Source organism: Gopherus flavomarginatus, chromosome 5 (genome assembly GCF_025201925.1).
Source record: "Gopherus flavomarginatus isolate rGopFla2 chromosome 5, rGopFla2.mat.asm, whole genome shotgun sequence".
NCBI lineage: Eukaryota > Metazoa > Chordata > Testudines > Testudinidae > Gopherus > Gopherus flavomarginatus.
This window is the reverse complement of record NC_066621.1, coordinates 8,947,976-8,963,015: the sequence shown is the minus strand read 5'-3', so window position 1 is coordinate 8,963,015 and position 15,040 is coordinate 8,947,976. Positions and strand designations below refer to the sequence as shown.

The following is a 15,040-nucleotide window of genomic DNA, read 5'->3' as shown; positions in this document are numbered from 1 at the left end:
GCACTTCAAGGGGCAAGGGGAGAAAAAAAAGAATTTGACTCCAAAAGGAATAGTACTAGGTAGCAGACTGATAAACATTATGTTGTTTTCTTAGCTTAACAGCACCAAGTCAGTAATTTAAAACAGATTAAAAAAGCCACTGTAGCCAGCACAAAGAATGCTGTGTTTCATAAAAATGCCTTGTCATATTTTCTATCAATAAAAATTGATCACAAACCTAAATAATTGCTTTGAGACTGGGTTAGCTACTGCCTTCAACTATATTTGTATACACCAGAATACATCTTTGAAGTTATCAATAAAGCGTTAAATGAAGTTTAGAGGATTTAAGAGCAATATACTCTATATTGCTAGGAAGCAGCTTTTTTTTTCTTTCTCCACAAATGATAGTATGTGACTAAAATGTAATGTTATTTAAAAAACCCATTCTGCAATACCAGAATTAAAAGTAGATAATGACCAAGCAGATTCACTCATGTTCTTGCATTTTTCTCATGCAAAGCAAACACTCAAAGTAAACAGGATACTAATAGGGAGCACAGACTCAGAGGTTGCATTGATGTGCCCAAAATATTCCTCTATTCTTGGGGTAGATGAATTCGATTTCAAAACTGGTGTCGGCCAAAAGAAGAGATGCATTCCCATTCATTGAGTGGCTGTGAAGCAGGAACTGGACATGTGCCTTATACTATCAGTAGATGTGACACCACTTCAGCTTTCAGTGGCATGGGAAAAGACGGCACTGCCACACACACACACACACAGGTGTGCAGAGGAAAGGGAGGTCCACAGTGCCTCTCACATAGACACCCTAACACCCAGTTTCAGGGCTCTCTGTCTGTGGCATACATCGAGACTGCCTGTTCTCAATTCTCTACCTGGCGTTTTGGGGGTGAGGCTGTGGGCTGCACTGATGGTGCCTATCCTGCACACCCCACCCTGATCTCAGTGCTTGTGGCATTCATACCCATTCTCAGCTCTCAGGGACGTAGCGATGTGTCTGTGGTATGAACCGAACAACCCCTCTTCTTTGGTCTCGGGGCTATTCACCTGAGTCATGCCCATTCCCAGCTCCTGGACACAGCGTGCCGAGGCTCTGGGAGAGGGGGGAGGTGGGGGTAAGCAGGATGGTAAGGGGGCTGGGGCCAGGGGGGTTGGATAAGGGGCAGGGAGTCCTGGGGACAGGGAGGGGGCAGAGGTTTGGGGGGGCAGTCAGGGGACGGGGTTGGATCTTGGGCATTCCAGGGGTTTTTCAGGACTTGGCAGGGGGTCTGGGGGGGGCGGTCAGGGGAAAAGGAGCAGGAGGGGTCAGGGATTCTGAGGGGGGCAGTCAGGGGGGGCAGGAAGTGGGTGGGGGTCAGATAGGGGGCAGGGCCAGGCTGCTTGGGGAGGCACAGCCTTCCCTACCCTAAATCTCATTCAGCAGTTTGAGGCTTGTAGACAGCTATTTAACACAAAGAGTCAAGCTGTTATCTTTTCCCTTAGGGCTACCATCCCTTTCACTTCTCAAATGCCAAATTATAGTCTACATTTATTTCAGTGCCATAGGGAGATTAATGTCGGGAGGGCAGCTTAATTTAAAATTAGCCACTTTAGATTAACAGTGCTATAGCCAAAAGAGCCATGGGGGAGGGATCACATGAGAAGAGCAATATCCTACACCACCTACCTCCTTCCCAACCCTACCAAGGGAGACCCCCTTCCCCTGCATTCCTCAAGACTCCAGAAGGGTTAATTCAGTGGTTCTCAAACTTTTGTACTGGTGACTCCTTTCACATAGCAAACCTCTGAGTGTGACCCCCCCCCCATTATAAATTAAAAACACTTTTTTAATATATTTAACACTATTATAAATGCTGGAGCCAAAGCAGAGTTTGAGGTGAAGGCTGACAACTCACGACCCCCAGTAATAACCTTATGACTCCCTGAGGGGTCCCAACCCCCAATTTGAGACCCTCTGGGTTAATTTAATTTTAGCACCGTGTCCATTCACATGCATGTGCTATTTTGAGCATTTCAGTTTTCACAACATAGGCTCATCCCAGATTCTGGAACAAGCTCAAATGTTCAGTTTGTGGAGTATGTACATAAGCTATACTAAAGACAAACCCACAATAACCGTCTCCAGTTTGTGAGGGACCCCATCGAGCAAGTGTCTAGGAAACAGATAAATTCATGGAGGTTAAGTCCATTAATGGCTATTAGCCAGGATAGGTAAGGAATGGTGTCTAACAGCACAAGAAGAAGAACTCCACATGGACTCCTCCTGAGGGTCGAAATGACAGTCTGGACCTATACACTGAATGCTTCCGCCGACGCGCACAGGCAGGAATGGTGGAAAAACAACATTGCTTGCCTCATAACCTAAGTCGTGCAGAACGCAATGCCATCCACAGCCTCAGAAACCACCCTGACATTGTCATCAAAGAGGCTGATAAAGGAGGTGCTGTTGTCATCCTGAACAGGTCTGACTACCAAAAGGAGGCCGCCAGACAACTCTCCAATACCAAATTCTACAGGTCACTTCCCTCAGATCCCACTGAGGAATACACTAAGAAACTGCAACATCTACTCAGGACACTCCCTACACTAACACCAGAACAAATCAACATACCCTTAGAGCCCCGACCAGGGTTATTCTATCTACTACCCAAGATCCACAAACCCGGAAATCCTGGACACCCCATCATCTCGGGCACGGCACTCTCACTGAAGGACTGTCTGGATATGTGGACTCTCTACTCAGACCCTATGCCCCCAGCACTCCCAGCTATCTCCGTGACACCACTGATTTCCTGAGGAAACTACAATGCATTGGTGATCTTCCAGAAAACACCATCCTAGCCACCATGGATGTAGAGGCTCTCTACACAAACATCCCACACACAGATGGAATACAAGCGGTCAGGGACAGTATTCCTGATGATGCCACAGCACAACTGGCTGCTGAGCTCTGTGCCTTTATCCTCACACACAACTATTTCAAATTTGATGACAATATATATCTCCAGATCAGTGCCACCGCTATGGGCACCCGCATGGCCCCACAATATGCCAATATTTTTATGGCCGACCTGGAACAACGCTTCCTCAGCTCCTGTTCACTCACGCCCCTTCTCTACCTACGCTACATTGATGACATCTTCATCATCTGGACCCATGGGAAGGAGACTCTGGAAAAACTCCACCACGATTTCAACAGCTTCCACCCCACCATCAACCTCAGCCTGGACCAATCTACACAGGAGGTCCACTTCCTAGACACCACGGTGTAAATAAGTGATGGTCACATCACCACCACCCTATACCAAAAACCTACCGACCGCTGTGCCTACCTTCATGCCTCCAGCTTCCATCCCGGGCACATCACACGATCCATTGTCTACAGCCAAGCACTGAGGTACAACCACATCTGCTCTAACCCCTCAGACAGAGACCAACACCTACAAAATCTCCACCAAGCATTCTCAAAACTACTATACCGGCACAAGGAAATAAGGAAACAGATCAACAGAGCCAGACATGTACTCAGAAGCCTCCTACTGGAAGACAAACCCAAGACAGAAACCAACAGGACTCCACTGGCCATCACATACAGGGACCTACAACCTATCCTGGACAATGATCCCACACTTTCACAGGCTTGGGTGGCAGGCCAGTCCTCGCCCACAGACAACCTGAAACATATTCTCACCAGTAACTGCACACCACACCATAGTAACTCTAGCTCAGGAACCAATCCATGCAACAAACCTCGATGCCAACTCTGCTCACATATCTACACCAGCGACACCACGACAGGACCTAACCGGATCAGCCACACCATCACTGGTTCATTCACCTGCACGTCCACCAATGTAATATACGCCATCATATGCCAGCAATGCCCCTCTGCTATGTACATCGGCCAAACAGGACACTCTCTACGGAAAAGGATAAATGGACACAAATCAGATATTAGGAATGGCAATATACAAAAACCTGTAAGAGAACACTTCAACCTCCCTGGCCACACTATAGCAGACCTTAAGGTGGCCATCCTGCAGCAAAAAAAACTTTGGGACCAGACTTCAAAGAGAAACTGCTGAGCTTTAGTTCATCTGCAAATTTGACACCATCAGCTCAGGATTAAACAAAGACTGTGAATGGCTTGCCAACTACAAAACCAGTTTCTCCTCCCTTGGTTTTCACACCTCAACTTCTAGAACAGGGCCTCATCCTCCCTGATTGAACTAACCTCATTATCTCTAGCTTATTTGCATATATATATATATACCTGCCCCTGGAAATTTCCACTACATGCATTTGACGAAGTGGGTATTCACCCACGAAAGCTCATGCTCCAAAACGTCTGTTAGTCTATAAGGTGCCACAGGATTCTTTGCTGCTTTTACATGGTACAAACAAGCTCATACTTCATGTGACTACAGCCTTGCCTTAACTAAAGGCAAAGAAAGCACAGGAAAATGCATAAAATAGATCACCTTGACTAATCTTTCGCAGACTGCCAAAGCGGTACTATTTTGAGTACATAGTTGCATTATCACTTGTATTTAGCAGCTTTCTGCCAATTTTGGTCAAAAGTGAACTACGTTTCTATGAGTTATGGCCTTTTTGTGATTGGGTGGGGCAGGAGCTGCATCACAATTAATAGCCCCTCCACCACTATTTTCATTGGCGTTCTGTTCCCCTTTGCCCACTGTTGGAAATAGGCTATGTCTCTATCAGTCTCCAGACTTTATTAGCCCTTTGCCCTAGCTGGGGTTTTCTGCAATGGTGGCTGATCCCAGTTAGACCACATCAGCACAGAGGCCTCAAATCTGAAAAGCACGTATACAAATGTTTAAGTGCTTCCTGAACTGGGAAGGGCCAGGGCCAGACCTGCCAAGGGAATTAATGTTACTAAGCATGCCCTGACATTCCAAGCTCACATTGACATCTCTTACCCAACTCAGTGTCCATCTCTGCCTTTGACCTCTGGTGTTTCCTCCTGTTGATCCCAATTCATCTCAGAGTTACAAGGTTGGTTTCCAACAAGTTTATACAGTTTGTCATTATATATGGTTACTTTCTGGTGGAATTTAGTCTAAAATTCTCTTCCCTATCCCCCGCACCTTACTATCCACCCCACTAGTCACAATCTAAGCACAGCAGAGCACAGACAAGGATCAAAGTGGCAGCTTGTGAGCTAAGAAATTATTTCAGTTTTCAGTTCCACTTTTCTTTTCTCTTCTAATTTTCATCTCCCTCTGGAAGCAAAATACTAGCCTTGCCTCTTAATACCCACTACGGGTTTATACTGCATTTATTAGACTAAGCACTAAGCTTTCTGGCAAGCCTCTTTACCAAAGAAAATCAAATTTGATCATCCTGTAATAATAAGACTGAAAAGGAAAATATTGATCCAAACCAAATTAACTTCTGTGGATTAGTATCTCTGACCCAGGAAGTGATGGGCTGTTTAAAAACTGCCGTTGATTTTGTTCAATAAGACCAGATTTCTTAATAGGGTCACCTCTAACCTGAAGTTTCTCGAGTTAGTTGGTTGTAGCCTCAGATGATGTGTGATAAAAATAACCCTTTGCCCCTACAGAGCTGCCTTTGTCAGCAGATCCTAAAGTGGTGCTTAGGAAATGTTCGTAAAGCCACTGTTGTGATGCCCTGTTTACATACGGGAAAATTTAAGTTCCATGCCATGTTTCCTATGCTGAATGCCTATGGGGTAGAGTGATAATCCACTCTCTGATGTCATATATCCAGACTTTCGAGTCCAGTCTGCACTACGAATTAGGACCGTTCATTCTCCATGGATGAACGCAATGGTAGGGCTAGAATATAGACAGGATTTTGATATTTTTATCACTTATCTACATGTATCCTGAGCAAATTATGGCTTAGGGTGGCTTTGGCTTTCTGCTCTAGGGGTTTGCTCTGGTACAACTGCACTGCTTTCTGGCCACCAATGATTGTAACTAGGGCAAACCCTAAGGCTTCATAGGGCCCTAACTGGCAGATTATGTGTTGGATAAACTTTATTGGCTGATTTGGAACGTATCAGTTTCAGATGCTTAGTGTCACATTAGCAGAGCTGCTGGAGAAGAGCTGGAGGGGAATTCCACTCCAAATCAAGCGCTTGCTTACCATCACACTCCCTGTAGCAGCCACCATGCTTACCCTAGACCAGGGGTTGGCAACCTATGGCACACGAGCCAATTTTTAATGGCATGCGGCTGTCTGCTGAGACTCTGCATGCCATTAAAAATCCTGCCAACGCGACAAGCCACAGGGTCCGTGGTCCCGGGCCGGAGCGCCAGTCGAGCACAGCAAGCCGCCAGCCCCTCCCCCGCCTTCCCCCAGAGCCCTGCCGCCACACCCACAGCACTCTGGGGGCTGGAGCTGCATGCTCCTGCAGGGCAGCGCTTGGCTCCGTAGAGAGGTAAAGATGCTCCCCACTCATCCAAAGCCCTGCTGTTGCGTGCACATCACTCTGAGGGGCAGGGCGGGGCAGGGCTGGGCTACATGTGCGGCAGTGGCAGGGCTCCAGATGAGCGGGGAGCCTCATGGTAAGGGGACCCGGGGCGGGGTTGGGTAAGGGGTGGGGGCAGTCGATGGGGGGGTGGGATCCCAGGGGGGTGGTTAGGGGCGGGGGTCTTTGGAGGGGGCAGTCAGGGAGCAGGGGGAGTTGGATGGGGCATGGGAGTCCCACGGTCTGTTTGGGCGATGGATAGGGGTGAGGGCAGTCAGAGGACAACGAACAAGGAGGGTCCTGGGGGAGCAGCTAGGGTGGGGAGGGGTCCTCAGGAGACAAGGAGCTGGGGGGGTTGGATGAGTTGGGAGTTTGGGGGAGGGGGCTGTCAGGAGGCAGGTGTGTGGAGAGGGGTTGAGGCAGGCAGGGAGAGGTTGTATGGGTCCAGAGTTCTGGGGATCCTGTCAGGGGGCGGGGAGTGGTTAGACAGGCATGGGAGTCCAGGGGGTCTGCCTGGGTGCAGATAAGGGTTGGGCAGTCAAGGCCAGGTAGGGGGTAGGGTCCTAGGGGGGCAGTCAGGGGACAAGGGGCAGGGAGGCTTAGATAGGGGGTGGGGTCCCAGGAGGGGGTAGTCAGGACAAGGAGTGGTGGGGGGTTGAGGGTTCGTGGGGGGGTAGTCATCCAGCCCTCTGCCCTGACCTCCCCCCTACACCCCTAGTCCTCTACCCTGCACCCTCACACACACTCCAGGTCCCTGCCCTGAGCCCTGTACCACCCAGCCCTCTGTTGACTCCTTCATCCCCCCACCTTCATGACCCCAGCCCTGATTCTGGCACCCCCCCACACACCCAGACCCCCTACATGACACCTGCACCCCCTCACAAGCCCCCAGCTCTCTGCTGTGACTCTTGCACCCTCCACATCTCCAGCCCCCCCCGCCACATCCCCTGCACCCTGCACATCCCCACCCCCACCCCGGAGTACCAAATGGGAGTCACATTCCCACTTGCACCTCTCACACTAAATGGGAGCTGCCCAGGTAAGTGCCCCCACACCCAAACCTCTTGACCCAATCCTGAGGCCTCTCCTTCATTCTAGCTCCTGGGCAGACCCTTCACCCCCAGCCCTGTGCTCAATGCACTCCCACCCTCAGCTCAGTGCAGAGAGAGGAAGAGAATGGGCCAGAACCAGGGAGAAGGTAGGTAGCCACTCTATGGGGGCAGGACCGGGACCCCAGACTGGCAGCAGGCTGAGCGGGTCTCCCAGACAGGATCCTGGCTGCTGGGAGCCAGAGGATGGAACCCCTGAGCGGTAGTGGGCTGAGCCGCCCAGCCCACAGCTGGTCTGGGGTCCCTGCTGCCGGCCCCACACAGCCTGCTGCCTGTCTGGGGTTCTGGTTGCCAGACCCTTCCCAGCTGGGGGTCCTGGCCACAGGCCCCACTCAGCCCACTGGCGGCCTAGGTGAACAGAACCCCAGACCAGCAGTAGGGTGAACGGGCCAGTGGCGTAAGATCAACTTTTTAATTTAATTTTAAATGAAGCTTCTTAAACATTTTGAAAACATTGTTTATTTTACAATACAACACTAGTCTATATATAAACAAACTTGTAGAGAGAGACCTCCTAAAAACCATTAAGATGTATTACCGGCACACGAAACCTTAAATTAGAGTGAATAAATGAAGACTCGGCACAGCATTTCTCAAAGGTTGCCGACCCCTGCCCTAGACTATCCCACCCCACAGATGTGAAACCAGTCCCAGCAAGTGGCCATAATCCCTGAGCTCTCACAGCCCTCTAGTTTTGTACACTGAACAATTACAAAAAGACATGAAACAGAGCCACAAATAATAAAATTCTGATCCCATCAAACGTCTCTGCAATACATCTCAGAAAGCCTTTGGCAATATAACCCTTAGATGCAGGAATAAGTAAAGCCAGGGAAATTCCCAGCAGCACAGGAATGTGGTTTGTCCTTCCAGGCTGCTGCTTAGGTGACCCCCTTCACTATAGCATATTGTAATAAAGTTGCCATCATGAGTTGGGGTAGTTTTTCAAATCTAGACTGACAAGCATGTTTATTTCACTTTCTAGCAATACATGTGGGTGGCTCACAGCTGCTCCACTGCATAGGAAAAGGAGGTGGAAAGCAGATTTTATTTCTTTTAGATCATTCAGAGTAGAAGGTCTAATTCCATTTTTAATTGTCACTGGGCCAGGACAACATACTGCCCTTGGTCCCCAACAGAATACCCACAGGCACTGAGAGGAGGTTACACAAAGAAAGAATGAAATATGACTTTTATGAAGTAACTCAGTATGTAGTCATAATTTACTAGTTGTCCAGTGCCTTACTATCCCATCAGTTTTATTTCTTTGGATTCAGAACTGGTTTTGCTAAAGGACTTAACTGAATGGGATCTCTATACCTCCACCTTCATGAGTAATTTATAAAGTTTAGTTTTCCCACAGAAGCATCTTAGTTATCTGTTTCATACAGACAAAAAAAACCCAAAACAAAAAAAACAAATACACCCCCACCCACACCCAGAGTATCCACTCCTGCTGAAGTGGCATCAAGCTACAGCTCTTGTGGAAATGGGCTAATTTTTTCCAGCATTGATTCAGCTTTTGAGTCTCTGTATATTATAAAAAGAATCCTTCAGAAGCATTTGCTCAATTTGAGAAGTCATTAAAGGAGGGAAAAAACTTCAGAGCCAGAGTGGAAAAAAAATTTAAAAAAAACAAAAAAGCATTTTTATTTCAATCAGATGTATTGGATAGGTTCCCCTCCCAAAAAAAGCATTTTATCTAAAAAGAGTTTTAATTAAGGTATCTTTGAGCTATAATCTCACCATGGAATAGGGATTATACATTTTAATTCTATAGTAGAAGATAATATATTCATGTACTGTTTTAAGAAAAAAAGTTTTGTAAATGAGCTCCAAAAGTTCATGGAATAGAGGCCCAATCTCATGAGGTTCCAAGGGCTTCTGTACAGATTTAGATTAATCTTTCTATCTACACAGTGGGACTCAGTGCTCAGTGTAGAAGGTACCACCAGAGAAGCTTAGCTGTGCAGTTCTCAAACTATGGATTTGTGTCTCCAGAGATAACATGCTTAACAGCAAAAAGGTTTTAAAATAAAAACTAGAGAGGTGAGAAATAACAGACCTCAACCCTATTGTCCCTCTGCAAATTTGTGTACACAGTCAATCCCTTACCTCTCTATGAAAGTGCAAAGTTTCAAAAAATTCAATTAATAGAAGATTGTTGGGGGCAGAATAGATCTGAACAAGGAGACCTAGTCTGGAGATAAATGTGAGAAGGGAGGGACTGGCAGTAGAAACAAAAGTGAAACTGTTTGAGCAGCATATTCCAAAAGTCTTCAGGTCTTTCTGAGTGTAGCCTTCATTGATTTGAGATCTACCATACCATTCTCTCTCTAAAAGGGAAAACCTATAATGGCAGCAGGCCAGAAGAGAGACCCAGTTTGGGAATATTTTAATGAAGTTCTTCTACCTGTGGTTAAGACAGGCCTGGGTGCAAAATACAGATAGTGCAATAAAGAAATGCAAGGCCTGGTGCCCAAATGAAACATCATGAGAAGTATTTCTTCTCAGAAGGAAGCTGTGTTGAAGATGATGAAAGGAACGTGTCTGAACATGCAGGACCTTCAAGCTGGTAAGCTTTTTTATTTCATACTTTTCTTACAGACTGCCTGTCTTCTTTCTGGACTATTTTTGAATTCTCATGTTTGAGCAAAAAAAGACACTTGTTACTTATTTTAGATGCAGTTGTGATATAATACAAATAGCTGAAATAGTATTACTTTAAAGGTGAAATCTGCCTGAGTGCCACTGAATGCAATGAGTAATACTAAATGAGCAGTATGGTAATTAAACAACAGCACTGACTTATTCTGTTTAGGAGAATCCATCCTCAACATACAGGTTACTGAAGACAATTCACCTTCAAGACCACCATCATTTTCCATAGTTTCAGAGTTCTCTACCAATGATAGTGTTTCAGTCACATAACCACAGTATATCATCTGTAGCAAAAAGGAAAAAACCCTCCATAATCCAGAAACAACCAAAAATAATTTGTGATAAGAACCAGATTACAAAATTGATGAAAAATTGACTAGTTTATGCAACACTCTCCTTTCCATATGACTGAGAACCCACACTTCATTAACATGGCTCAGTCATTAAGACCAGGATACATTCCACCCAACATAGCAGATGTCGCAGGCAAATTGCAGGACAAAGTCTATGAAAGAGAAATTTAGCAGTGTGCAAAAGGTCTAGAGGGTAAAATTGTTAACCTGAGTCTTGATGGGTGGAGCTAGGTCCACAACGATCCTGTTTTTCCCTTCTTCTGTTGTCACACAAGCACATACGTCTTCCTTATAGAAACAATTGATACATCCGGAAATGCACACATAGCAGAATACTTACAAGTAGCAGCAGTAAAAGCTATAGCAAACTGCAAAAAAAAAATTGAAATATGTCCAGTATGCAGCTTGGTCATAGACAGTGCTGAAAATGTATGCAAGATGAGGAGAAATTATTTAGGAGAGAGTGTGAAGAGAGTCCCAAGCTAACACGGTTGCAGTGCTCATTTGATGCACCTCCTAGCCAAAGACTTCAGTGTTCCAGAAATAAAGGCTAATGTTGAAATTGCAAAATACTTCTGTAACAACCACTTTGCAGCAGCTGCTCTGAAAAAAAGTGGGAGGAACCAAACTAACTCTCCCACAAGACATGCGAAGGAACTCAGTAGTGGACTCTTTTGAGCACTATATCAAGAACTTGCCTAATCTGATGACAGTCTGTGAACAAAATAGATGGCACTGTTGCAGCCAAAGTTCTCAACACTGGGCTTAAGAACACCTGCAGATCACCCTGAAGCCTAGTTCTGTAGCCTTGAACAAAATGCAGGGAAACAGCTGTTTTATTGCTGATGCTGTTGAAGTTTGGAAGGAACCAAGTGATATCTTAAAGAGAAATATGCAATGAGAATGTTAGGTTACAAGCATAAAAAAAAAAAAAGTGCTTGTTCCACTTGTCTATCTCCAGCTCATTTTCTTGCAAATATTCTCAATACTTAGTATCAGAGTCAAACCTTAACTGCTGAAGAAGAGGAGCTGGCTATGACATGGACATCCAGCAATCATCCCTCCATAATGCCAACTATAATAAACTTCAGAGCTAAGGACGAACCATTCAAGAAATATACGTTTGCTGATGTTTTAAAGAAAGTTACACCAGTGAACTAATGAAAAATCACTTAAGCACTTGGATTCAGAGACTGTTGAAGTGATAATCTCACTTTTAACAGTAGTAGCAGCTTCTTCCAGTGCAGAAATATTTTCTTCGTTTGGACTAATTCATTCCAAACTGAGAAAGCATTCGGGACCTGAAAAGAACAACAAGCTTTCCTGCATTTTTTCCCCACATTATGAACAATCAGGATAATGAAGGTGAAGACGACTGAGTTAGCTGCAGAAGCCAATATTTTAAGTTTATCATGTTGACCTGGCTGACAGTCAATTTAAATTTTTAAATATTTCATTTAACTACTTTAGTTAATTTTAACAAAAACCACCCTGATTTTAAAAGACTTGAATGTTTTAACTAAATTTGAATGCTTGTTTTGTTAAAATGTTTGCTGCTGAAGAAAAACAAATCCAAAATACATCTTGTTTTAGTTATTTTAAATTGTTTTGTCTGTCTGTCTGGTGAGGTTCTCCTCCTAATACAGCATGGCAAGAAAGTTCATCATTTAATATTTGGAGGATTTGTCTCCAATTCAACAGGCTAACCTCCTGATGACTTCATGAATATCTGATTAGATTACCTTTGGTAAATGAAATAACCAATCATTCATTTTCCCATATAGCTGTAAAACTAATCTGAAAAGTTTTCAAAAATTAAACCACTTTAAAAACAAATGTGTACCTTCCAAATACAAAACGAGTTGTGAAGAATATGTATTAAGGTTATAACAACGAACAAGAATGTACTTTTACATAGAAATCCATGATTAAATCAAGTCTTCCTGATTAGTGATTTTAAAAATCACTAATTTGATTTAAATCAAATCCACCCTTTTCCAAGCTAGTGCTGGAATAGTATCAAAGCAGAAACTAAATGCTAAATGACTACAGAACAAGAAAACTGCCGATCTAGCAGTAGATGGGAAGAGGGGAAAGAAAAAAAAAAAATAAGATTTGGAGAACATGAAGTCTCTAGGCTAGCTAAACTGGTGTCAAGTCAGAATAGCGAAGTTTATCAGTATTTTGCAGGTCCTACAGATGAAGTCAAAAGGGACAGGCTTTACCTGGAAGTGATATATGCTCACAGGATGTAGTTCTCCCTGGACTAAAACAAGGGACATTTTCCAGCTGACAAAAGAATCAGAAACATCTGATACGTATTCCAAATTTTTTTTGGGGGGGAGGGAAGGGGAAGAAGAGGGACAAACAACCTAGATAGTGTTATATGTTCAAGGCATAAATTATAATTCAGGATCCAAATCTTGAAGTTAAAGTTTATTGCTGACCTACAGAATGTTAATCATACTAGTTTCAAAGAACACAAGTATATTACTGTATTATTTCAAAATTTGACTAGTTTTCCTGTAAAAAAATCAAAAGGAAACAGTTGATTTTTTAAGTGTTTTTCTACTGTAAGTGGGCCTTCTGTTTTAAGACTTACAAAGTAGTTACCACCACTTACCCTTACCTTACCATATGCCAGTTAGCAATATCTTTCAAGAGACCATCTACTAGATGGGGATTGCCAGATTGCAGCATGCTCCAGCTGTTCTTCCTCAGCCCTTCTACTGAAGCTTGGAAAGGGGAAGATGAAGGTGACCCATTAAGAGCACCCCACTGCCAGCTGGCACACTTGTCATGACGACACCCAAAAGGTGGCATGTAATATCTTTGAACAAAAGACTCCAGTTTGTTAAATCAGGTTTTAATCTTAGAAATAGTTTTACTTTTGTTTGCTTGTAACTCTATTACTACTTACACCTGGTATCCCTTAAACCCATCCTTTACTTTAAATAAACTAATTTTACCATAAAACAATTCAGTGCTTTGATTAAAATATAGTGTTTGTTAAACTGGTGGGACCTGTCTAAGAAAACAGCAAAACTTAACTTCTGTAAGTTTTCAGCAAGAGGGCCGGACGCTACAGGGCAGATGGTTTTGGGGAAATTTAGGACTGGGAAGCTATTGCGGTCACCAAGCAAGGAATAACCGAGGCTGGTAGAAGCTGGGTGAGGCTATTTTGCTGTGAGCATGTTGCTGGTGTCAGGGCTCTGAACCAAAGCTGCACAGCACAGAGACAACCATATTACAGGGCAGTGGGTGAGAGAGTCCCTTACTTGTCTGTTGAACCCCAAAACTGTCAAGATGCAGAAGTAATGTCAAGTCAAAAGAAGAATCCTCAGGAGGTAGCTTACAGCTGGTTCTGTGGCACATGAGCAGTGTCATGGAACAAAATCTGACCAATATCCCCTAGTTTAAACAGGTCAATGGTGATGTCAGCCATATGGAATGTCACTTTACTATGGAAAGTTTTATTTATGTACTAATCATACCAAGGGAAGCTTGGGTGGCCAATACACTTTAATGATAGTGATGCAGACAGTGTCTGCTAAAGGAAAAGGAAATTCTAATGTTTAGATGGGCATGCAGCCAAACTCCAGCAACAATACCTGTCTCAACTTTTGAGTACTAGTTTATTTCCCAGTGAGACTTTACGTGTTGGTTACTTTGCTTGCCTTCTTCATTATCTCTTAGCTATGTACCTTTCCTCCCCTGCCCAAAAAGTTACTTATTTTCACTTTACACAGCCTCACCCCTCTTCTTTCAGAGGCAGGTAAGTGACTGGGTCATTTATCTGTGCACACTAACAAAGAAGACTGTCACGCAGCATGCTTTTATGGCTGAAGTCAGCAAGCATTTGTGACCACCTCACCCTACACAGCTACAAGGTCTCACTGCTTTGAGTTAATTTAATTATAGAATCACTAGGATGGCAGTTTTTTCATCCCACTAGATGCTTGGGCTAGAGTTTTAGGCACCCTTTTAAGTGGGACAGAAGGTACTAATAATCTCACACTTACTACAGCACTTTAAGCAACATTTATTACTCTTAAACACCAAAAATTTGTTCACTCCATACTGGTAACACATGTTGAGTAAAGAGTTTAGGGTTCTACCTTGGATCAGATATTGACTTATAATAGACCAAATTTGATTCTTTACTCTACCTTCAATGTTGGTGAGGTTAATAAGAAATGTAGAACTAGTTATACAGAACTATCACAGTGTTTGTCTTAGTTGCATGATTATCATCCTTATGCTTACTCATTCCTTCGTCTATGACCCACACTCTTCCCATACTAGACAATTTTAGATATTCTCTGCATTAGTAGGGATTAGGTCTTCACTTGTTTCTGAAATACATTTTGGGGGTACTCAAGAATGTTGCACTTAAGTTCCCACTAGTAGAAAAAAACCATCAGTAATTTACTTAGTTATAAAGTAGGGAA

General features: G+C 44.1%; 1 protein-coding gene across 1 annotated transcript in view; it reads right to left on the bottom strand.

Annotated features, from left to right (window-relative positions):
* Nucleotides 1–15,040, bottom strand: part of RSBN1 (round spermatid basic protein 1) — a 45,918-nt gene that overhangs the window by 6,249 nt on the left and 24,629 nt on the right. The window lies entirely within an intron of this gene.